This window comes from Myotis lucifugus, unplaced genomic scaffold (assembly GCF_000147115.1).
Source record: "Myotis lucifugus unplaced genomic scaffold, Myoluc2.0 scaffold_256, whole genome shotgun sequence".
NCBI lineage: Eukaryota > Metazoa > Chordata > Mammalia > Chiroptera > Vespertilionidae > Myotis > Myotis lucifugus.
Window position 1 is genome coordinate 1,465,805 of NW_005871304.1, and position 23,660 is coordinate 1,489,464.

Below are 23,660 nucleotides of genomic sequence, written 5' to 3' on the forward strand. Positions count from 1 at the left end.
CAAAGACTTATATTTTTGATATTTATTTTATATATTTAAATCCATTTAACAAAGAAAAATCAACCAAAAAAATGAGTTCGCGTGTCACCTCTGACACGCGTGTCATAGGTTCGCCATCACTGCTCTAGGATGTCCTGGAAATAGGCTTTATGATTATTCTGAAAGTTGTATCACACAAAAATGTGGAACAAAAACTTATAGTCACTAAAATGTTAGGTAGAGCATAATCCTATCTTTGTAATTGTACATATGTGTTGGTTTATACATAAATGCAGGTGTGTGTATATACTGTGCATTTATAGAAAGAGGGATTGGGAAAGAAGAGAAACAGGTTCAAAATCTTAACCGTAAAGAAATTACAGTTGATTATAATCATTTTGTTTTCTTATCTTTATTTTCTAAGTTGTGTACAGTAAGCACAAATTGTCTTTGAATTGGAAATAGGGTGTGAGTGGGGGAACGAATATAATATCATGGGAAAAATGCTTAAACTATTTTTAGTACTTAAAAATTATATAGAAAGAAACCTAGAAGAAAATACCTCCAAATCAACATTTTAAAAAATCTGTTGAAGTGGCATATAGACAAATGGAACAAAAGAGAGACCTCAGAAATCTACCAAAGCCATTACGCTCAATTAATATTTGACAAAGGAGGCAAGAGCATATAATAGAGTCAAGACAGTCTCTTCAATAAATGGTGTAGGGAAAATTGGATAGATACATGCAAAAAAATGAAACTAGACCACCAACTTACACCAGACACAAGAATAAACTCAAAATAGATAAAAGACTTAAATGTAAATCGGGAAACCATAAAAATCCTAGAAGAAACCATAGGCAGCAAAATCTCAGACATCACTCATAGCAATATGTTTGCGGATACATCTCCTAGGGCAGTGGTCGGCAAACTGCGGCTCGTGAGCCACATGCGGCTCTTTGGCCCCTTGAGTGTGGCTCTTCCACAAAGTACCGACTTCTGCGCATGGGCCATGAAGTTTCAATCGCACTGTACATGCCCACCCGCCCGCACGTGGTATTTTGTGGAAGAGTCACACTCAAGGGGCCAAAGAGCCACATGTGGCTCGCCAGCCGCAGTTTGCTGACCACTGTCCTAGGGCAAAGGAAACTAAGGAGAAAATAAACAAATGGGACTACATCAAAGTAAAAAGCTTCTGCACAGCAAAAGAAACCATCAACAAAACAACAAGAAAGCCCTGTATAGGAGAACATATTTGGCAATGATACATCTGATAATGGGTTAATATCCAAAAAATATAAGGAACTCACACAACTTAACAAAAGGAAGACAAACAATCCAATTAAAAAATGGGCAAAGGACCTAAATAGACACTTCTCCAAAGTGGACATACAGATGGCCAAGAGACAAAAAAAATGCTCAAAGTCACTGATCATCAGAAAGATGCAAATAAAAACGACAATGAGGTGTCACCTCACACCTGTCAGAATGGCTACCATCAACAAATCAACAAATGACAGGTGCTGGCGAGGATGTGGAGAAAAGGGATCCCTAGTACACTGCTGGTGGGAATGCAGACTGGTGCAGCCATTATGGAAAACAGTATGTTGTAACCTCAAAATTTTAAATATGGAACTGCCATTTGATCCAGTGATCCCACTTCTAGGAATATATCCTCAGAAACCTGAAACACCAATCAGAAAGAATGAATGCACCCTTATGTTCATAGCAGCACAATTTATAAGAGCTGAGATCTGGAAACAGCCCAAGTGCCCATCAGTAGATGAGTGGATAAAAAAAGTTGTGGAACATTTACACTATGGAATACTATGCAGCAGTAAAAAAGAATCTCTTACCCTTTGAGACAGCATGGAGGGACTTAGAGAGTATCATGCTAAGTGAAATAAGTCAGTCAGAGAAAGAGACAAGTATCACTTGAGCTCACTTATATGTAGAATCTAAGTAACAAAATAAACTGATGAACAGAGTGGATCCAGAGACATGGAAGTACAGAAAAGACTGTAGAATCTTGGAGAGAAGGCAGCAGAAGGTGGGTGGCTGGGAGGTAATCAACCAAAGACCTTATATGCATATATCCATAACCCATGGACAGACAATAGGGTGGTGAAGGCCCAGGGTGGGGGGGCGGGGACGGGCTGGAGGGGATCAATGGGGGAAAAAGGAGGACATGTGTAATACTTTCAACAATAAAGAATATTTTTTTAAATAGATCCCAAAACAAATAAATCTGTTGAAGTGATATTTCCATGTTGTTATTCTCCAGTGAAGAGTCAAATTGGCAAAGATAAGCCATGCTTCTTGGGAAAGATGAAATCAAAGGTAACATCTAATTTTACTTCTCTCTGGTTATACGAATCTCAACTTATCCATGCTGAGAACAGATGGCAAAAGAAACTGTTCCAGAATTCAGCTGTGGTAGTATAAACATGGTGGTCAACAGGAAATAAGTATTGTTCATCTTAATCTTTTCCTAGAAACAGGACCTGGAGTGTTATGGAGTGAAAAGGAGGAAGCAAGTGTAGAAGGATTTTTCTTTGGCAAGGGCTGAGGGCAAAGGAGAAAAATGAATTTAACAGAAAAAGCCTATTTATTCTAGAAAAGCAATAGAGTATGTTGGGAATACCTCAAATAATTTTAATACTTTTTATATTTTTTTATTGATTTCAAAGAGGAAGGGGGAGGGAGAGAGAGATAGAAACACCAATGATGAGAGAGAATCATCGACTGGCGCCTCCTGCACGCCCTCTACTGGGGATTGAGCCCGCAACCCAGGCATGTGACCCGACCGGAATCGAACCTGGGACCTTTCAGTCTGCAGGACAATGCTGTCTGTATCCACTGAGCCAAACCAGCCAGGACAATTTTAATATTTCTGAAAAAAGAATTTTTGGAAAGGCTAATGGTAATAAAAATACAGCACTTTTTATTTGGGTGTCAAATGTTTTTTTTTAGACTCAAATCCCAAAATAAACATACCATTCTCACAACAAGCTAACAGGAAGAAAGTAATAATCATTTTGGAAGAAATAGTGTATGCTATTAGGAAAAAATATTATTTTGTGTAACTTTTCATGCTTTGATTTCACTGATTTTGAGAGCAGTACTTCTCCTTCTTAGAGATCTAAAGTGCCTATTTGGTTGTTCTTTATTAAGGATATGAAGTAAAAGAGGCCCTTCCTAATCTCTCAGTATATATATATTTTTTAAATATATTTTTATTGATTTCAGAGAGGAAGGGAGAGGGAGAGAGAGATAGAAACATCAATGATGAGAGAGAGAATCTTCATTGATCGGCTGCCTCCTGCACGCCCCACACCCGGGATGGAGCCGCAACCCTAGCATGTGCCCTTAACCAGAATCAAACCCAGACCCTTCAGTCCGCAGGTGGACACTCTATCCAGTGAGCCAAACTAGCTAGGGCTCTCAGTATATTTTTATCTAATAAACTTTATGCTTTAGTGCTCTTGGAAGAATTCATTTTTCTAGGCTTCAAAAGAAGCAAACATCTTTAGTGTACCCTCAAGTGAATAAGACTTTATTTCATTAGAAGAAAAAATAATCCAATATAAAAAGCTAATGCTGTCAGCAAGACACACCCTCACTTTCATTCTCCACATACTGTCTGCTCTGATTTATGATGCCAATACTTTTGGCTATATGTCACACCACCCTTTGTCCTCCCAAGTATTAGATCTTTCCGTGTGAGGCCCGGATCAACCCTTGGCTAACATGGCAGCTTAGTCAAACTAGAACCAAATACCAAGTTGTGGTTCAATCTACATTAAGGGCTTTTTAGTTTCTCAATTCTGTGTCAGAAATCCAACTGGGTATGAATGGCAGATAAGTCATGACCTTCACTGATCAACCACTTCATTTCCTAGTCTAGCCATCAGTTCAGTTCGGGTAAGGGCTTATTTCTCTATCTTGCAGATCTAAAAGATCTTGAACCCAGCTTTCTGTGTAGATGCATCAAGTAGGCAGCCCTTGCTCACCACCCCTGATTTGCTTTATTTGTGTTTACAAAGAATTACAATCTCTCGCTTCTAAAGTAATGTAAGCTTACTGTAAGAGCAGAAGTTGAAGGGGCAGGGCTCAACATCAGCTCCAACACACTATCACTTCTTGCCAAATATGCCAGGTGGGGTGTGTTCAGAGTCTGCCAGGACGCCGATAAGGGGGCACGGCTGGCCCTCAGAATTCAGCTCAACATCACGAAGGCCTTCTCTAGGTAACCAATTTAATCATCGTTTAATAGTAAAAACCTAGGTGAGTGTTTTAGGAAAGAGGACTACAGAGACAACTCTTGAGATTTCTAGATCTGTCTATAAACCATTCATAGTGGCTGGACAGATTCAAATGAATCTCATCCTTTAATAAACAGAAATTTCATTTCCAGGCAAGAGGGTCAAAGTGAAAGGTTTTAATTTAGTGTATTTAGTTGTTTCACCCCTTCCCCACCTGGTTAATAAGTCACAGAAAATCATCACAGTATTTTTACATATTTTTACTTTACGTTGCCTGACTTAAATTGTGCCAACGCAAGAAATGTTTCATTGCCAAGGACATCATATGTACCTACTTAGTAACATAGCTTAACAGATAAACTACTGCTCAGTGTGTTTAAGAGACAAAAATTCAAAGCTATGCAATGTCAATCACTAATCTTTTTATTCCTCTGATTTCCTAGCCTTTAAAACAAAAACAGAATGACCCATACCTAGATACCTCTCAGAAATGTGAATAAAGAAGGTACATGCCTAGTGTGCCCATTCTCTCTCATATGCTGGTGTTTTCGTTCAATTTACAAATATTCAGTAAACAGCCCTAGCTGGTTTGGTTCAGTGGATACCGCTGGCCTGTGGTCTGCAGCGTCCCGGTTCAATTCTGGTCAAGGGCACATGTCCGGGTTGCGGGCTTGGTCCCAGTAGGGGGGGCATGCAGGAGGCAGCCAATCCATGATTCTCTCTCATCATTGATGTTTCTCTCTCTTCTCCCTCTCCCTTCCTCTCTGAAATCAATAAAAATATATTTTTTAAAAAACCCACAAATATTCAGTAAACATACTACACTGTGGGTAGTAAGAAGGAGGAGGAGCTCTCATCCTCAAATGCACGTGCAGTTATGGGGAAATTGAGAATTTTTCCCATTTAGAAGCTTTTTGTTTTGTTTTGTTTTTAATTTACAGAATGCCTCACTTTTAAAATATATCAGAGTAAATGCCATAGTTTCAAAATGACTTGGAAACAAGAAAATCATCAATAAACATTAGACATCTATTTAGTTTGGGTCACATTAAGCCCCTTAAAAGTAAAAACATGGAAAAACAAAAAATAACCCAAAACAAGATCACTAGGTACAACCCTTGCTAGCCTAGGAGTTTAAATGAACTATTTAAACATATTATTCACTATCATCTTCCTAAGTAATGAAAAGCCTAAGACTAGCAGGGCTGGAACAGAAGCATCTAAAGAGAAAACTTACTATGTTATATGCGTGAATTATTGTCACTGAATATTACATTACATAGAAAAGTAAAAGCTTGTAATTATGCTTTTTGGGGGTAGATTTTACTTCATGAAGTTGCTGAGGATTTTTTTTTTTTTTAGATAGTATAGCACTATACAGTTTCTATACAAACAGAAGCTACACTTAATGGAAAGGCTATATTTGAGCTGGACTTTACTTCATGATTTGTTTCTACTATTTACTTGCATTCATTCAAATGTTAGAGAGAATAACAATGAGAAGCTGATGAAAGGATGAGAGGAAATGGTGAGGACCATCATAAATCTCTGAGCTGCCAAATTATGACTTAGAGCAAGAACACCCATCTCTCCTCCATTACCTGGAAGCAGGTTTATAAAATTCTCAAAACAGGCCTGGACAGTGTGGCTCAGTGGTTGAGCGTCAACCTATGAACCAGGAGGCCACGACTGGATTTTTCCTTCTCAGAGACTGAAACTTCGTTTGTCTTTTGAAGGAAAAGAAACTGGGCTGTAATATGAAAAAGCACATGAAGCACCTCTGACTAGAACCACATCAGTACGCTTATCATAAAGAAGAGAAATACAGCTTTTTTTCATTAAAAAAACAACACTCTGCTTTTGAAGGATTCTCTAAAACATTGAAAAAAGCTTTTAGACCATAATAAGGAAAAGCAAAGCTCTTATATAAAGAAAACGCATTTCACGAAGAAACAAACATATAGAAAAAGATTGTCTGAAGCAAATGGAAGACCAGAGGCCTCAGAGCTGGGCAGGAAATGGCATAGCCATGTAACAAAAAATGTCTCGGTTCTATTTAGGCACTTGAAAATACAAGAAGCAAAGGGAAAAGATTTCAACTATCAACCCGAGTTTTAAACACACAGAGCATAACTTTAATTGACCCTCAAAAACCCAACAGCAGAAACTGGTGTGTTGCTCGATGAGCGAGACCTTGTCTGCAATGAAGGAAACCTCAGAATTTCTACAAGACAGTCAGTTGTTAAAAGGCTGGAAGCATCATGGTTTTCCTTTAGCAAACATCCGTGACAAGGATGAAGTCTTTGTGTTAGCCCGGACCAAAACAGAATGACAACTCCATGGAAACAAACAGGAGGATTTCATAAGAGCTAAGAACCTGACTAGATAGCCCCTGACCAGTATCTACCAATCCCGTGTTAAAACTATGCTGATCTCTCTACCAAAGTTATTTCGACAGCTCTAAAGTTCCAAGCGCGAGCACACAGCTTCAGGACAGTCAAGGGGCAATTTAAGAACAGGTGAGGAATTCTTACCCGGTACCTTTCTAGGCAAATGGATATTTTGTCAAACTTGTACTATTTCCCTAAACTCTAACCATGCTACTTGAGAGAAAAGGCTCTGAAATTAACCCACCTACAGACTGTTTTTATCATCTCTTTCATAGAAAAACATTATTATACTATTAAAAAAGTGCCAGTTTCTTGTCTTTCATATTTCCCCAAAGGTGGCTTTTCCTTGAGGTTCAACAACGACTGCTGAACAGAGATAAACTGCGTTATTTTAAGAAACTACAACCAGATCCTTTCATGTGTCAAAGCAAAATCCCAATATAAATTCTAAACTTTAGACTATATCTCCATGTCCTGCCCCCCCTCGGATCCACCTGCTTGCTAATAATATTACAGAAATATAACTTTTTAAATGTGAAGGGTAATTTTAATCCCATCAGCCAACTTTTGCCAAAATGCAATATGTGCAAGGCAGAATTAATAATGGTTGTTCTTGTCCTGGCTGGTTTGGCTCAGTGGATAGAGCGCCGGCCTGCGGACTGAAAGGTCCCAGGTTCGATTCCGGTCAAGGGCATGTACCATGGTTGCAGGCACATCCCCAGTAGGGAGTGTGCAGGAGGCAGCTGATCGATGTTTCTCTCTCATCGATGTTTCTAACTCTCTATCCCTCTTCCTTCCTCTCTGTAAAATATCAATAAAATATATATATTTTAAAAAAATAATGGTTGTTCTTTTTTCTGTTCAGAGACTGAACAGAGACGGGGCGGGGGGGGGGGGGGTGCGGGGGGGTTGGGACCAGAGTGTTACTCAAATGCTCCTATTAAAACCAGGGAACAATACCTGAATCTCAAATTATTTTGAGTCATCACTACAAAACTACTCTCCACCATGGTATTTGCTGGTTATTTCAAGTCCTATCTCAGTTTCAAACACTGCAGATATTAAGAATTTGAGCCTATACAAATAAAAATGAGGTTCCAAACAAAGAGAAACGCTGCCCTACAGAACAAATATTTATTCTATATTTAAGTAAGCATAAGATTAAGGATGTTCCAAATGGAATTTTAAAAAATATATAATGTGTCACTCCATTTCATCACATGGGTAAAGATTTCTCCTCTTACATTATGTGTATGGTTATCACAGAGATGGATGGTATCGCCAACAAAAAGCTATGCAGTCAGATTTCTCAACATTCAAATAATTTTTTAAATGTGCCAAAATGAGACCTAATAAGTCCAAGAGATCTGATTTCTAAAGATTCTTGGATTATAAACAGAATGTTGAAAGGTGTGACATTTGTGTCACTTGGCTCAGTCACTGACATTTCTTTATCTTTAAATAGGGAGTGGACACTTCATGATCCTGACTAGTATGCAAACTATGTCCCTCAAACCTGTAAACACCACGGTAAACTAACAGCTTTTGGTCGTCTATATGTATTGTATCATATAAACTCAACTACATTTTGACTCAATTTAAAAAATCAGGACAAGCCCTGACCGGTTTGACTCAGTGGATAGAGTGTCAGCCTGCGGACTGAAAGGTCCCAGGTTTGATTCCGGTCAAGGGCATGTACCTTCGTTGCGGGCACATCCCCAGTAGGAGGTGTGCAGGAGACAGCTGATCGATGTTTCTCTCTCATCGATGTATCAAACTCTCTATCCCTCTCCCTTCCTCTCTGTAAAAAATCAGTAAAATATATATTTTTAAAAATAAATAAATAAAATAAAAAATCAGGACAAGATGACTCTAATTCCAAAGACTAGCCCAAGATCACTAAAATTATAAGGGTCACTGCATGTGCACTAAATTGCATCAAAATGGGAAGGATAAGTAATATCATTCCTATACTTTTCAAAAGCTGAATGTCATGATAAAAATGACAAAAGCCCCACTGCTTCTCACTAGATCTTTTCCTTCTCTTAGCCAATAAAATAATATATAAATACTGCCACGATATATTCAAATATTTATGCATACGGCTAACTACCAAGAAGTTTTAAGTTCCTTCAGCTTTGCTGAACTGAGGGTCTAGCAGTGTGTTAAGTGGTATAAAGTATCTACATAACTCAGTACAAATGTGCATCCTATGTCTAAATCACAGGCTAGGAAAAAACTGAGCTACTTGTGTTTAAAAACCAGCATGCCAATTTTAATCATATTATTTCTAGAAAAGGATGTTTCATTCATCTGCTACTCCACCCAAAATAAATGTAGACTTTAAGACACAGGAGCTATTGGTTTTTGAGAGCCTACTATGTGCCAAACACTGTATTAGATATTTTGCATCTGTACTTCTCAAATTATCTATGGTGAAGAACCAGTTGAGTTTCTTTCTGATCCACTGCAGAACAAAACTTTTGTAAAATAGAATGAAATCAATTATTACAAAAATAAAGTGAAGGGCTAGCTGGTTTGGCTCGGTGGATAGAGCATCGGCCTGTGGACTCAAGGGTCCTGGGTTCGATTCCGGTCAAGGGCACATGCCCAGGTTGCGGGCTCGATCCCCAGTAGGGGGTGTGCAGGAGGCAGCCAATCAATGATTCTCTCTCATTATTGATGTTTCTATCTCTCTCTCCCTCTCCCTTCCTCTCTGATAGCAATAAAAATACATTTTAAAAAATAAAGTGAAAAAAGGACACAAACTATAAGTCCAAAGTTTTATAATTAAGTTCAGCAGGTATAAAATTAGTCTAGCAACTGTGATGAATTTCTAAATGCTTACTACTCTCCATTTCTGTGCTTATCTTGTCATTACAGGCAACAGACAGTTCATGGTATATGGAGCCATGCTCTATTTAGCTTACCAAAGTAATTTTAAAAGTCTCCAAATTCTTAGTAGTGACAACAGGCTAAGCCGTGGTCGGCAAACTGCGGTTGGCCCCTTGAGTGTGGCTCTTCCTAAGCCTTAGGAGTACCCTAATTAAGTTAATAACAATGTACCTACCTATATAGTTTAAGTTTAAAAAATTTGGCTCTCAAAAGAAATTTCAATCGTTGTACTGTTGATATTTGGCTCTGTTGACTCATGAGTTTGCCAACCACTGGAAAGGAACTCAATGTCTTTTTAAAAAAATATATATTTTTATTGATTTCAGAGAGGAAGGGAGAGGGAGAAAGAGAGAAACATCAATGATGAGAGAGAATCACTGATGGGCTGCCTCCTGCTCACCCACTACTGGGGACCAAGCCCACAACCTGGGCAAGTGCCCTGACCAGGAATCGAACTGTGACTTCCTGGTTCATAGGTCGAAGCTCAACCACTGAGCCACACAAGTTGGGCGGAACTCAGTGCTTTTTGGAAAAAAAAGCTGGATTAATTACAGATTTAACTTTTCCCATCCAAGTTCACACACCCTCGGAATTCTATCCAGGGAGCCTATGGATCCTTAGTCCGATTCAGAACCTCTGAGAGAAAGGAAATGCTGCTTTAAGCTCATCCAAAAAGTGCTTTCTTCAAAGTTCCCCAAATGTATTTTTACCTCTCTACCCATTTTCTTTAATGTTTTTATCATGGACATGGGCAATAGGGCAGTGAAGACCTGGATGGACAGCTAGGGACTGGGAGGAGAGAGGTAAAGGGTGAAAATAGGAGATATCTATAATACTATCAACAATAAAAGATACATTTTTAAAATGTTTTTATTTATTTTAGAGAGAGAAAGCAACAGAAAGGGAGAGAGAGAGAAACAGAGAAACATCGATGTGAGAGAAACATCAATGAGTTGCCTCTTGACCCAGGGATTGAACCCACAACCTGGGCATGTGCCCTGACTGGGAATCGAACCGTCGACCTTTTGGTGCATGGGATGATGCTCAAAAAACCGAGCCACACTAGGCAAGGCCATTTTGCTCCTTTCTAAAGTAAATAAACCAGTTGATGTCTTTCAGCTACACCACACCTAGATGATCAGGAAGGAATCAGTATCATGAAATAAAGAAGGTAATTCTATTATGTACCACTGTTTTGATGAAAATGCATTGACACAAAGTATCCTTTAACATTCTTAATTATTTTATGTCAACAGTAAAGGAAAGCAAACATATCAATAGAGATAGGAGGTCCAGGTTTGCTACAGAGCACAAAGCAAACAGGATCAGATGTGTTACAAATACTAGTACAAGCTAAACGTTAATATTTTGTTGGTGTAAAACCACTACTTGAATGCTACATCTGTAGTTATTAGCATTACTAAACCTATAATTTGCACAAAACAATTTGCAAATGACGAATCTCCTTACTGTTAATCTAACATTGCTATACACTGTGCTATGACCTAGTAATTCAGTCAACTGCGGGTTTCAGCAAAAACACTAGGGATTCAAGTGTGTACTCCAGGTATCCCATTGTGGAACATTAATTATTCCACAATTGTGCTTAATAGCACTTTAGAAACTCAAAGCTCCACACAAATATTCTACATCATCTGGAGAGGAGTCATTTAGCACTATAAACATCCCTTTAAATTATAAACTGTCAATAGTACCGGGTTGCAGAAACACACTTTAATAATTACTACAAATTTAAATTTATCAAATTTCATCAAACAAATAACACTCTAAATGCTAAAAATCTTTTAGCCTCCTATAAGCTTAAATATCTTTAAAACAGATGTTTAAAAAAAGCAGTAATGTGCAGCAAAACAATTATATTATATCCATAAATTACTATACAACCATTAAAAATTGTTTTTAAGTTACTTGACAAAATGGTTCCAATAAGTGATTAAAGAATACAAAACTGCATAGAGCATATAATCCCAATTATATATGAAGAAAATAGAACCTGAAACTAATATAAAATAACTAGAGGCCCAGTGTAAGAATCTGTGCATGTGTGGGGTCCGCCCACCCCATTGGGGGAGGATAGGGCCGGGGCAGAGGGGGAGGGGCCGCAGGTTGGCTCTGCCCCCTGGTCAAACTCCCAGTTGAACTCTTGGTCAAGTGGACTATTTGCATATTAGCCTTTTATTATATAGGACTAGTGGCCTGGTGCATGGATTCATGCACATTGAAAGGAAATTAATTAGAAGAAATCCTATATAATAAAAGCCTAATATGCAAATTGTCCCCTTGACCGGGAGATCATGATAAATGTTTAAACTTATTCTAATATCTCCCTGTATACCACATTAAGAGTAAAAACACTTTCAGAGTGCTTGACTAATTTCCCTAGTAATGAAGTATTTACAACTTTAACTTTAACGCCACACACTCTTCGAACTCGAGAGAAAGCAACATGTCCATGTCTGAAAAGGGTTCAGGTAGGAATATTCCTACTCTGTCTAGAGTTTGTCCTTGTGATTTTTTAATAGTCATTCCAAATGCTGGCATCATGGGAAACTATCTTTGAATTAATTTAAATGGGAGGCCAGTGTCAGACGGGGACAAATCAATTCTTGGAATCAGAACAACCTCTCCTTCTGCAGATCCTGTTAATACTTCGGCTTTGATTATGTTAGGTCGTAATCTTTTGATAATAAATCTAGTACCATTACAAAGACCCCACTTTTTATTATTAAAATTTCTCAGTAGCATGATGATTGCACCTACTTTCAATTTTAATTTATGACACTGCATTCCCGAAGGACTAAATTGCTAGTGCGCGTCATATGTACCGGCCGGTCGGTTGGGTTGGTCACTTAACCTTTTATATATATATATACTGAATGTCAACTGTCACAATAAAAACATTTTTTAATTTAAAGAGAAAAAATAGTAAAAACTAATTAATATAGTAAAAAAAAATAATTAAGTTTTGCATAGTAAAAATTTAAAATGGTTACCCATGACCCAACAATTCTTCTCAAGAACTACTCTAGAGCAGCAGTCACCAACCTTTCGGACCTCACGGACCACCAGTGGTCCACGAACCACCAGTTGGCAACTGCTACTCTAGAGAACCACTCCCGTGAATGCACAAATAGGCATGCAAGGATATGCACTAAAGGACCTTTTCTAACAGTGAAAAACTGAAACCAACCAAGATGTCCTAATCCCTGGAACCTATGGATGTGACTGCAGTGCAATCAAAGAATATTTCTTTTCCCTCTTATACTTTTAGGTATTTTCTCTATTTTCTGCAACATTTATACATTACTTCTTTAAAATCAAAAAAGTTTTGCATAGCCCTGGCCAGTGTGGCTCAGTTGATTGGGCATCATCCTATGTACTGAAGGGTTGCTGGTTCGATTCCCAGTGGGGGCACATGCCCAGGATCCAGGGTCGATGCCCAGGTTCCAGGCTCAATCCCAGGTCAGGGGTGTGCAGAAGGTAGCTGACTGAATCGATGTTGTGCTCACACATCGATGTTGGTTTTTTTTAAATATTTTATTGATTTTTTACAGAGAGGAAGGGAGAGAGATAGAGTGTTAGAAACATCGATGAGAGAGAAACATCGATCAGCTGCCTCCTGCACATCTCCTACTGGGGATGTGCCCGCAACCCAGGTACATGAATCGAACCTGGGACCCTTCAGTCCGCAGGCCGACGCTCTATCTACTGAGCCAAACCGGTTTCGGCCACATCGATGTTTTTCTCTCTCTCCTCCCTTCCTCTCTCACTAAAAATCAATAAAAATATTTTATTTTTAAAATTTCCTTTTTTTCTAAATATATATATATTTTTATTTCAGAGAGGAAGAGAAACATCAATAATGAGAAAGAGCCCTAACAGGTTTGGCTCAGTGGATAGAGTGTCGGCCTGCGGACTGAAGGGTCCCAGGTTCGATTCCTGTCAAGGGCATGTACCTTGGTTGCGGGCACATCCCCAGTAGGAGATGTGCAGGAGGAGCTGATCGATGTTTCTCTCTCATCGATGTTTCTAACTCTCTGTAAAAAATCAATAAAATATATTTTAAAAAAATAAATAAATAAAAATAAAAAATGAAAAAAAAAATAATGAGAAAGAATCATTGATTGGCTGCCTCCTACATGCTCATATTGGAGATTGAGCCCACAACCTGGTCATGTGCCCCAACCGGGAATCAACTGTAACCTCCTAATTCACAGGTTGACGCTCAACCACTGAGCCACACCAGCTGGGCTAAATTATTATTTTTTTAAGTTTTGCATAGCATTAAAATACAATCAATTTAATATCAATTATTTTCCATATAGGTCAAAAACACAAAATTACTCCTCATATTGGCATGTAAAAGAGAAGATTTAAGAGGATCTGAGTTGAAATAGTCTGTGTAACAACTGCTGTACTAGTACACTCTGAACACACTCTAGGGGCCAGTGCATCTCTTCCCAGAGTGGGCAGCTCCCTCGCTCTGCGGGCCTCTGGCAGCATCCCCAGACCATCAGAATAAGAAGCTGTTGCTCCCTCCTGTCTATATATGGACATGGTCTGTATTAACTGGATTACTGACCAAAATGAGTATATGCCAGGAGTCCAAGGAGATCACACCACAAGAGAAGTGCTCTGCAGGGATGTGATAACAGCTAGGCAGCAGGAACAGAAAACTCTGGCTCCTTTCGGCTGACCATGGTTCAGCCTGCATTTCCAGGTGCCCAATTACACCCATTGGACTCATTTTTGGATTGCAAGCTACTGGCTTAAACAAATAAGAAATTTTTTTTTAATATTTTTTATTGATTTTTAACGGAGAGGAAAGGAGAGAGATAGAGAGCTAGAAACATCGATGAGAGAGAAACATCGACCAGCTGCCTCCCGCACACCTCCCACTGGGGATGTGCCCGCAACCCAGGTACATGCCCTTGACCGGAATCGAACCTGGGACCTTTCAGTCCGCAGGCCGACGCTCTATCCACTGAGCCAAACCGGTTTCGGCAACAAATAAGAAATTTAAGCAAATCCATGAATTCTAAAGTTATCTCTATGGGGAATTGAGGAAAAGAGGTTCTATCAAGCAATGTTACTTGGGAGTCTGAACTGGTATGGTCATTTGGAGAGCAACTGGGCAGTATCTATTAAAATTTAAAATGGTCACCCATGACCCAATATTTCTACTTCTCAGGAACTACTCTAGAGAAATACCCCCATGTGTGCACAAACAAGCATTCAAGAATATGCACTAAAGGACCATTTTTAATAGTGAAAAACTGAAACCAACCAAAACACTTGCTATGGTAGTCTGAAGAATCCCTGAAAGATGTTCTAATCCCTGGAGCTCATGGATGTGACTGTAGATGGCAAAGGAGACTTTGCAGATGTGATTAAATTAAGGATCTCGAGATGGAGAAAGCCTGGATTATTGGGCTCTAAATATAATCACAAGGGTCCTTGGGAAAAGGATGTGGGAGGAGTCAGTGAGAGAAGGAATGAGGACAGATCATAAAATAGGGTGATGGATTTTGAAGATGGAGGAAAGAGCCACAAGCCAAGGAATACAGGAGGGCACGAGAGCTGTGAAGAGGCAAGGGAGCAGTTCTCCCCTAGCGTCTCCAGGAGGAACCAGATCTGCCAACACCTCACAGGAACGTAATGTGAATCATTGCTGACTTCTGATCTCCAAAAATGTAGAAGAATAAGTTGGTGTTATTTTAAGTCATTAAGTTGTTGATAATTTGCCAGCACAGCAACAGGAAACCAAGAGGCCCATCAATAGGACAATGGCTAAATAAACTATGGTATTTCTGGAGTCTTGTGCAACACTTAAAAAATGTGGTAGATCTATACATAAAGACATAGAAAAACCAAAACAGAGCATTGAGTTTTTTAAAGAAGCAAGTTACAGAAAGACAGGTCTAGCATCTCAAAGTGTCATGTACATACACACACATAAACATACATATTCAAAAATAGTCTTGAAGAATATACAAATAATTTTCTCCCCGATTTAACTGGGGTGGGGAATAGATGGAGACCAGGAGTTGGGATGGTAGTCAAAAGGGAACTTCAGTTTCATCTGTTACTTCCATTTTTTTTAATGTATTTCTTTATTTATTTCAGAGAGGAAGAGGGAAGGAGAGAGATAGAAACATGAGTGATAAGAGAGAATCATTGATAGGCTGCCTCCTGCACGTCCCCTACTGGGGATCAAGCCCGCAACACAGGCATGCACCCTTGGCCGGAATCGAACCCGGGACCCTTCAGTCCACAGACCGACGCTCTATCCACTGAGCCAAGCCGGCCAGGGGTGTTACTTCCATTTTTTAAGAATGTATTCCTGTATTAGTTTCTAAAAATGTAATAGATACATAAGGCATGTTTAAAATGTATGATCAAAGTAAAAGTTTCACAATTTCTTCTGTCTTCTCTCCTTCTAAAATAACTATGCATTTGTCCCATAGTTGATCACCTGCTGTTATTTACATGTCTACAACTATTAACTAAACAGCTTGCAAAGCAGATCACACTCCTTGCTTTCACCCAACAACCGCCATTGTAAAACAAGATGGGAAGAGGGAGGAGCGGGGAGGAGAAAGCATAGGGCATTTTCAAGAATTGACAGTTCTTCCATAATTATCACCACAAATACCTTATGACTTGGGAAAGAACAGGTGGATGACAATCTACCCAGTAGTCCTGGCCAACAGGTAGTATTTTGTGACAGTCAATATGGAAGCCAAGAAGACAGATAATAATCAAAACTGATTTATTTAGCAAGACCTTAGACATACAATTGGAGGAAAAGTGAAGTGAAGACTATCTATTATCTATCTAGCCATATTGCAAATAAATTGAGAAGGAAGAAAATCCCAGAAGGATCTCTCTCTCGTTCTCTCTCTTTCATACACACACACACACACACACACACACACACACCACCACCACCACCACCACCACTACCTCCATCACCCACTACTAGAGAAAAAAAAAGCTGTTGATGGGATCGTTTGCTTTCATATACAATAAGCACTGACTGAAAGAGCATAAACTAACTTTCAGCAACAGAGCACCATATAGAGAGTCCACACACTGAGCATACACAATCACATTCCTCCACAGCTAATCCTGACATTAACCCTATTACTCTCCACCTCTTAGAGGTGAAGAGGCAGCCTAGCAAATGGTTTTAGATAGAGCCTGCACCCTGGACCGGACTCAGGTCTCTTTCAGTCTGTTTTGCTACTAAGAGTATGACCTTTGTCAAATCACTCCACTTCTGTGCCACAGTTTCCTCATTTGTAAAATAAGGATAATAGTACCATCCTCATACTCAAAGTTTTTGTGAGGACCGAATGAGTTAATGCACGGGAAGTGCTTAGCACTGAGTCTGGCACACAATGTGCTGACACTGTTGTCATGGCCATGGTAGAGACGGTGACAATAATGACAAAGAAGCTGCAGTGGGAGAGGAAACCAAGGATTACTAAAGGTATGGAATTTGCCCAGTTACACAGCTAGTGAGGGGCAGAGCTACAATTTCAACTCCAATCTGGCTCTTTAAACCTGACTTTGACCTCCTGACAATACTGCCTCCCACAGTCCTCAGATACTTCATTCTAACTTGACAGCTGGCCAGCCAAGCCTCAGAGCTTTCATTTTTCTAAATATATTTTATTGATTTTTTACAGAGAGGAAGGGAGAGGGATAGAGAGTTAGAAACATCGATGAGAGAGAAACATCGATCAGCTGCCTCCTGCACACTCCCTACTGGGGATGTGCCAGCAACCAAGGTACATGCCCTTGACCAGACTGGAACCTGGGACCCTTGAGTCCGCAGACTGACGCTCTATCCACTGAGCCAAACCAGTTAGGGCACCAAATCTCCTTTCTTTACATGGCAAAAAACAACAACAAAAAACAAGCAAACAAACAAACAAGAAAAAAACAGAAAGCCCTGCTGAGCCTTTTTTCCTTTCCTAAATATCAGTAAAGCATTCTGGGCCTGCGAGGGTTTTGTTTGTTTTATTGAGGTATAACTGGCATAAAATAAATCGTACACATATAAAGTGTACAATTTGGTAAATTTTGACACATGAAACATATAACCATAGAACCATGAAACCATCACCACAATCAAAATAGGAAACCTACCCATCACCCTGAAAGTCTCCTCATGCTCCTTTGCAATCCCTTCAAAGATCCCTTCCTACCTGCTTCCATCTTCAGTCAACACTGATCAGCTTTCTGTCACTATAGATTAGTTTGCATTTCCTATAATTTCCATATACATGAAATCTTACAGTGTTTGACTGGGTTCTTGCACTCACCATAAATCTATGTTGTGAATATCAACAGTTCGTTTTATTGCTGAGTGGTACCATATGGATATACCACACTTGTTTATCCACTCACCTTTTGGTGAACAGTTTTGGGCAAACAGAAATAAAGCTGCCATGAACATTCATGTTCAAGTCCTTTAATAGTGTGTGTGGCGGAGGCAGGGGAAGGTGTGCTTATAAACACACATGATGAAAAATGAGAAACACTAACCAAAATGCCTGGGTTCAAAATTAATCTAATTTTTACTATGAGGTAAAGAATATCTTGGCCACATTGAGCAAGTCAATTAGTATATCTGTCAACATCCATATGTATGATGCCTGTCCCCACCTGGAATTTGTAAAGAAAAATGCGATAGAAAGCAGAAACTTTCACAAATGAGCTATTGTGTTGCTTTTCCCTTATAAAGTCTTCATTTAAAAAAAAAAAAGACTAATGTTCTATAAAATATAATGCAAAATTCAATATTTGAGTGGGCATTTTTGAGCTAGTTATTTTTTTATTTCTTTTAAATTTATATTTATTTCAACACTTAAAAATAATTTCCTACATGCTTTTTGCTTTTGCCAGCAATGTAAAATTAAATACAGGTAACTATTTTTAAGGCCAAGAAAAAAACCTCACTCTTAATTCACACCAAGTAAGCCCAAGTCCTTATCTACAAGGCCCTACCTGACCTGCATCACCGATACCCCATCTTCTATCGCTATCCTCTTCCCTCTGCTTACTGGGCTCGGAGCTCCAAGCTAAGGATGCTAAGGATGCTTCCCTCTCAGGGACTTGGCTTGCTGTCCTGTCTGGAATGAGCTTTCCCCAGTAGCCATATGGCACTCTCTCACTTCCTTCAGGTCCCTGCTCAAATGCCATCCTGGGCTTGCCTTTCCTACCCACACTCACTGTAAAACAGCTATACTTTTCTCCACCACACTTATCATTTGACATTTATGTAGAGTATATGTATATTGTATATTTGATTACTTGTTATTGTCTATATCCTCCCACTAAAATAAAAGCATTAGTGTGTGTATGTCTGTTTTTGTTAATCCTCGCCCGAGGATATTTTTCCATTGATTTTTAGGAGTGGACGAGAGAGGGAAAGACAGAGAGAAATATCGATATCAAAGAAACACATCGATTGGTTGCCTCCTGCACACGCCCCAACCAGGGCCGGGGAGGAGCCTGCAACCTAGATACATGCCCTTGACTGGACTCGAACCCAGGACCCTTTGGTCCGCAGCTAATACTCTATCCACTGAGCCAAACCAGCTAGGACTAAGAATTTTTTTATCCCCTGCTATGCCCCCACACTGCAGAGAGAGGGCCCATCCCACTCCTGAATTCCACAAATACTCATTGAATAAATTTGTTGATTAAACACTATTTGATTTAAAAAACAAAAACAAAGACAAAACACCTTCCTTTAGCTCTGGCCGGTTTGGCTCAGTGGATAGAGTGTGAGCCTGTGGTTTGATTCAGGTCAGGGGCACATGCCTGGGTTGCGGGCTCGATCCCCACAGCCGATCAGTGATTCTCTCTCATCATTGATGCTTCTGTCTCTCTCTCTCCCTCTCCCTTTCTCTGAAATCAATAAATATATATATATATTTATAATATATATATATTATAAAGGAAGGTGTTTTGTTTTATATATATACATATATATATAAAACAAAACACCTTCCTTTATAATTTACTGGGGAAAAACTCTTAATTCAAAAGCTCATCTTTTGCTTAAATTAAAATGCTAAGTTAATGCTGATCTACTTCTCAGGATGGGTTCTTTTTTCATATTGACATTTAACTTTGAGCAGCACTTACAGAGTGAAAAGAACAGTGGAATTCAAAGGCAGGAAAGCAAGGGTCTAATCCTTTGCTCTTCCTTAACTAGCTACACTACAGGGACCAAGTCATAATCTCTCCTAATCTCAGAAAATGAATGAAATTATTGCTAAGGATCTTCTTGCTCTAAAATTCTGCAACTGTATTTCAGCTAGTGCAGTCTTTTCTTTTCTTTTTTTAAATTTTTGTAAGAATTCACTTGAACCCTAACCACTTTGGCTCAGTGGCTAGAGCACTGGGCCTGTGGACTGAAGGGTCCCGGGTTCGATTCCAGTCAAGGGCATGTATGTAGGTTGCAGGCTTAATCCCCGGTCAGGGTGCATGTAGAAGGCAATCAATCAATGTATCTCTCTCACGTCGATGTTTCTCTCTTTGTGTCTCTCCCTCTCCCTTCCACTCTCTAAAAATCAATGGAAAAACATCCTCAGGTAAGAATTAACAACAAAAAAAAGAATTTATTTGAGACAGGCTGATGACAACTGCTGGGAAGCAAGATCACAAATGCTTGCTAATGCAGTCTTATACATTAAGGTTCACAACCATAAATTAGTTGGCTTAACTTGAGTCTCACCTCCCAAAATGCAAAATTGTTAACTGAAGAATTCTACAGAACTCTAAAACCCTGGTGAAAATTTGGCCATTGCCCCTGGCTGAGTAGCTCAGTTGGTTAGGGCATCAGTTGTGAGTTCATTCCCCGGTCAAGGCACATACAAGAATCAACCAATGAATGCATCAATAAGTGGAAAAACAAGTCTCTCTCTCTCTCTCTCTCTCTCTCTCTCTCTCTCTCCCCTCCCCTCTCTCTAAAATAAATTTTTTTAAAGTGGCTGTTTTTTTTAAAAAAAAAAATGGCCATTGTTCACCCAAATGTCCACTGGAAGGAGAGGCATGAAAGAGAGTAATTCACAGGGGTGGTAGCATTTCAAAAGTTAGTTTTTAAAAAGGTGATGGACCTCTAATCTTTCTCAAATGTGAAAAAATAATGTTATCAGAGCCCATTAATGGAGGAATGCATTAAAAAGTTGAGGTACATACTGTATGTACAATGGACTATTACTTGACCATAAAAAAGAATGAAATCTTACCATTTGCAAAAGCATGGATGGACCAAGAGGTATTATGCTCAGTGAAATAAATCAGACAGAGAAAAGTAAATACCATATGATTTCATTTATATGGGGAATCTACAAAACAAAACAGATACTGACTCAGATGCAGAGAACAGACTAAGGGCTCCCAGATGGAAGGGAGGTTTGGGGACTGGGTGAAAAAGGTGAAGAGATTGAGAAATACAAATTGGTAGTTACAAAATAGTCATGGGGCCTGGCCTGTGTGGCTCAGTGGTTGAGGGTCGACCTATGAACCAGGTCCTGATTTGATACCCGGTCAGGGCACATGCCCATATTTGAGGCTCAATCTCCAGTAGGGGGCGTGCAGGAGGCAGCCGATCAATGATTCTCTCTCATCATTGATGTTTCTATCTCTCTCCCTCTCCTTCCCTTTCTAAAGTCAATCCTCCTATATAACAAAAGGCTAATATGCAAATAGACCAAACAGTGGAACGACCAGTCGCTATGATGCGCACTGACCACCAGGGGGCAGACACTCAACACAGGAGCTGCCCACTGGTGGTCAGTGAGCTCCCACAGGGGGAGCACCACTCAGCCAGAAGCTGGGCTCACAGCTGGCGAGCCTCTCCTGCCTCTGAGGCAGTGCTAAGGACCCCTCAAAGGATGTCCCCTGAGGGGTCCCAGACTGTGAGAGGGCACAGGCTGGGCTGAAGGACCCCCCCCCCCAGTGCACAAATGTCATGCACCAGGCCTCTAGTAAAAATATATTTGTTTTAAAAAATAGTCACATGTAAGTTACAGCATATTACTTGCCTTTTCTGTACAATGGGTGCAATATTTACAATTGTTATCATGAGTAACAACTTGTAGCTACTAGGATCCTTTTGAGAATTTAGTAAGATGAGGCCAGACACAAAGGATACACTTAATCCATATTATCATAATTAAGTAATTAAATATGAACACACCCACACAAATACAACCTATTAGCTACAAAAACATTCTTAGCTACCCACTTCTCCTGATACTATGTAGCCTATATAACGTGTAAAGAAATAAAAACAGTTCTTTACAACTGCCAGTCATAAATGTTTATCACCCTTACACATATTGGTTTCTGAGAGGTCAAACCATAAAATTTTTAAGATGTTTTTTCTTCTTTAATCTCTCAGGCCAGAGATGTTCTTTCTTTTTAAAATCATTCTTCTGTGGAAACGGCTGACAAATTCATTCAACACATTTATACAGTAAACATTTTAGGAAAGCCAACTTAACAATTGAAGCATTTCTAACTACTACTCTTTTTAATCCTAAAACAATAAATAAATTGCATATATACATTTTTGGGACCTGTGAAGTTAGATTTGTCTCTAAGGAACAAAGAGCATCCACTTCCCATATCTCGTACAACAGAGCCAATTAAATTAAAAGATTCCACCATCACAGCATAGTACCTCTGAGTTTTCAAGCAGATAAGACACTCAGACACACCTTACTTTTTATAGAGCAAGCCCAAATGAGACACAATAAAACTATGATTCAATGGTAGGAATTCCCTAGCAACTCGTATCTTCCTCTGTTTTGGTGGCCAGACTGTAAAATAAATCAATTAAGAGCTCACAATGGGAATGCTGCAGCCTCAGCCTCAAATCCAGACTCAAAAACACAGTGGACCGTTTTCGCATCTCAGGCACGTCCAAAGGAAGGTCTCAGCCAAGGCGATCCGATCACGGCCGTTTCCAGAAAGGGGCAGTAATGGGTCTCCATCCATTTCCATAGATGTTCCTCGTGCCCAAAGCCAAAGGGCATGCAAACCCGAAAAACACAAAAGATTCCTCGCATTCCGTGTACAGCCTGCAGGCAAGCCCTCCGCTCTGCGCCCTACCCCGGAGAGCCTCCTTGGCGTTAAGAATTTCATGACACCCCGCGCTACCGACACGTCCGCCTGTCATCCCACCAAGTGAGGGGGGGCAGCGTCAGCATCGCCAGCCTCGAAGAAGCGATCCGGCCGCCTTCCCACCTCTGGGAAGTCGATGGCAGCAGTTCCCATCACCCGAGCCTACGTGGGTTTCCTTCTGCCCCCGAAGCAGGCGCCCCGTGGCTGAGACCTGCTTTTGCACCTGCCACGGCGCCTACGCCGAGGCGTCGCGGCGACCCCCGCGCTCAAAGGGCCTTGCGGCCTAAAGCGCCCGTGACCCGGGGCGGAGAGCGCTCGGAGGGCCGCACCGCATCCCCCCGCGGGCCACACCGCTCGCTTCCCTGACAAAGGCCCCGTGTCCATCCGAGGCGTGACACACAGCTGCCGGATTGCCCACGGCGGACCGGCAGCAGCCGCTAACCTCCGCCGGGGTAAAAACAATAAAATAAAATAAAAATCAACACAGAACTGGGGAAGGAAAGAGGGGTGATGCGTCGCGCTAAGATGGAAATGTCCCCAAAGCTCGGCAGCCTGGGTGTGCCCGCACAGTGAGTCCGGGGGTCCGTGGGGGAGGGGAGAGAGGCTGGGAGGCGGCAGTGGCCCCCCGGGGCGTGAAGGCCGCGCCGGGTGTCGGTCTAATAAAATGCTGGTGCCGAGACGAACACACAAATGCAATCCCCGGCGGGGCCGGGACCCGAGGGCGAGGGAGGGCGGCGGGCGGTCTGCAGCCCCGCGGCCGCGCGCCCCCACCTGCCCGCCGCGCGCCCCCACGCACCGGCCCGGGCAGCCCCCGCGGGCTCGGGGCTGAGGTGCGAGCCGACCCCGGGGGTGCGGGGCGGGTGGGCTCCTCTGACGGCGGAGAGGAGGGGGGCGGCCGCGCTCGCTCACCTCCAAGTCGGTGTCGGCGGCCTCCGGGGCCCCGAGGATCTCGCTGGGC

General features: G+C 40.7%; 2 protein-coding genes across 2 annotated transcripts in view; one reads left to right on the forward strand and one right to left on the reverse strand.

Moving 5' to 3' along the window:
* HECTD4 (HECT domain E3 ubiquitin protein ligase 4) overlaps positions 1–23,654 on the reverse strand; it is a 155,387-nt gene extending 131,733 nt beyond the window's left edge. Inside the window, 1 exon segment of the mRNA XM_023762698.1 lies at positions 23,612–23,654. The gene's annotated coding sequence lies outside the window, so the exon portion shown is untranslated.
* Positions 1–23,660, forward strand: part of PTPN11 (protein tyrosine phosphatase, non-receptor type 11) — a 115,740-nt gene that overhangs the window by 6,021 nt on the left and 86,059 nt on the right. The gene's annotated exons all lie outside the window — the stretch shown is intronic.